We start from the raw sequence: 2,821 nt of genomic DNA, 5'->3' as shown, positions 1-2,821 counted from the left end.
ATCCTACCCAAAAGGCCGAGAAGCGATACTGATCAGTTTCTAATACTCCTATAATAATACTCCTATATTTCTGTAACGAGCATATGCACACAAATGATGGCAACACATATATATGATACACACAGCCTGCATACTACAATAAAAATAATTAAGCATACATCTTACAACATATGTACAATTGCCTGACAGTACGATAAAAGTGAGGACTAAGTGCGGAAATTTGCTTTTGAATTTTAAGTCTGATTTTCATTTGTGTTAGGAGTTGTGGGCCAGTCCCGGAAGTACTGCAATACCGGGTTAACCCGTGGCGAGAATGGAGCAAGCTCCAAATCTCTCACCCAGTTCCAAAAATCAGTTTAATATCGATGCCCTCCGATGGAAGGCGTATCAGACATTAAGCTGATAAGAACAGATACTTTTTTCTTTGAAAAGACATTCATTCACAGGACTTTATACATGCATTTAATACAATTCTGACCTTCTATTTACAGGTAGATGATGTGAAATTTGTACAATGATGGGAATAAAATTAAGATAAACAGCCGCTGAAGACCAACATCAGCAACGGATGAGTTAAAAGGTTAAGGTAATTATACGTTGAGAAGTATTTACAATAAAACGTACAAAGACAGTGCGAAGAAGGTACAGATTACAAACACGTAGGTACAAACGATTATAGACAGAATACATGCAATTATAACAGAAATTCTAATTCATTTTTTTCATTAATAAAGCATAATCGAAGGTCACAGGACCATTGGTCAAGAAACTGAGAGACAGGAAAACGACAGAAATCAACACAGATACGAGAACGAACTGAGGACTCAGAGAGAAATTATGCGGGATCGAGTGAAAGTGTAACGATGAAACTTCTGTTCATTCCTACACTTCCACACAACCCACTTTAACTGAGAAATAAAGAACAGAAACAAATCATTGTAAAATGTGTTTTCACAAGGCGAGAAAACAGAAAATACAACAGTCTGAAGGGAAAAACGAACAGAAATTAAAGTCAAACGTTCGATCAAATCAGAGATAAATTCCTATAAGGGCCGAACAAAACTGCAAGAAAAGAAAAGATGTTCAATGGTTTCCCAATGAACACCCCCCGTGGGGTTTCCGGGGTGATAAGAATAGGACCTCAGCCCTCTAGGCAAGCTTGTCGTAAAAGTCGACTATCCTAGAGCTCTCCTGTGTGATCCGGGTGAATATAATAGGCTCACGTCTTCCCGGTTGTGTGAGAGGAAACCGGGGAGCGACCTGTTTGCCGTGGGTTGCGACCCGTAATCTACGAGGACGGTATCCTGGTGGCTGAGGGCGGGTTGGTCTTGCGAGATCCTCACGCCCAACACGCCACTTTGGCCCTTACTTGGAGAGAGACGGGAGGTCGGATGGGCCCGGTCCGATCAATCGGCTGGTCGCGTCAAGCCCTACTCTTGATCCTATTTGTTATTCTTTCACATACTGTGATGTCAAGTTGGCTTTTCTCCAAATACTCTTGTTCGGGGTAAGTGTAGAAGGCGGTGGCTAATGGGTCAATCGAGTAGATTGAATTAACCTTGTTGGTATGACTCAATCTGTTCGAGTATACCTTGCGTGGATTCCCTGTTTTTATTCTCTGCTGGTCATCCGCAGAGGTAAATTCGCCCCTGTTGTCACTCCGTGGCGGGTGGGGGGACACGTGAGGTGAAATTAATAAAAATATATCATGGCTTCCCCTGAAATTATCACAGTGGCTGCTGAAAAAAGAAAAAATGATGTTCCCTTAGATATTGAAGGAGGAAATAATTATTTTCCTGCCTTCTTAGTAATATCTAATAAAAATGAAAATCAATCCATTTGTATTTAAAAAAACAATAGAAAGTTATGCTGGAACGTTAAAACAAGCTAAGAAAATGAAATCTGGAAACATTCTGTTAGAATGTTCCAGAAAACAACAATATCAAAATTTACTAAAAATTCAAAATATAGGAGAGCAGCCTGTTTCTGTTTATCCTCATAATACATTGAACTGCTGTCATGGTATAATTCGTGACAGAGACCAGGACCTTACCGAAATGAATAAACAACAATTAACTGAAGAACTAAAACACCAAGGGGTAAGGTAAAATGCTTCCTAATTAGAAGGGAATCTGGTAAAAACCAACACTTATGTTAACATTCAATAAAACATCCCTTCCGCCGTCTATATTCATTGGACCATATAGTGTAAGGGTGGAGTTATTTATACCTAACCCCACCCGGTGTTTCTCCTGTCAGAGGTTTGGCCATGGCAGGAGTCAATGCCGCAACACACTGGTCTGCTTTAGATGTACGGGAGCAGGTCATGTGGGCTTCGACTGCACAAAAACAGTAAAATGTGTGGATTGTAGTGGAGCCCACATGGCCCCCTCCAAGGACTGCCCTCTCTTCAAAAACGAAAAGGAAATCATAACCTTAAAATGTAAAAATAATACATCATATCTGGAAGCTAAGCGCCTGGTCTCTGCCACAAATGTTTTTACTACCCCTACATATGCAAATGTTGTCAGGAAAACCACTGTTTCTGTGGGGGTCCAAACGACATTTACTTGGCCTATTGGCAAAGAACACCCACAAAAACTGGTCATAAAACCCTTAAATAACACAACCAGCTCATCATCACAAACTGATATAAACCTTTCTAAAATATCCGATACTCTACCTGACTATCCAGCACTTTCTTTGTCTGAAAGCACATCAAATGATAATAAATTCAAATCTTGTAAACCCGTTGATTCTTCACAGAAAACAACGGGTGACAAAAATAAATGTGAGAAAAATCATAAAAGGGATAAACCTA

The 2,821-nt window shown here is 40.0% G+C and overlaps 1 non-coding gene across 1 annotated transcript; it reads right to left on the bottom strand.

Moving 5' to 3' along the window:
• Positions 1–259: 259 nt before the first annotated feature.
• On the bottom strand, positions 260–436 carry LOC135466084 (U2 spliceosomal RNA). The gene has a single exon (XR_010444091.1). It is a non-coding gene; the product is annotated as a U2 spliceosomal RNA (small nuclear RNA).
• Between the last annotated feature and the right edge of the window lie 2,385 nt (positions 437–2,821).

This window comes from Liolophura sinensis, chromosome 5, assembly GCF_032854445.1.
Source record: "Liolophura sinensis isolate JHLJ2023 chromosome 5, CUHK_Ljap_v2, whole genome shotgun sequence".
In the NCBI taxonomy this organism is placed as follows: domain Eukaryota; kingdom Metazoa; phylum Mollusca; class Polyplacophora; order Chitonida; family Chitonidae; genus Liolophura; species Liolophura sinensis.
This window is presented reverse-complemented; position numbering and strand designations above follow the sequence as displayed.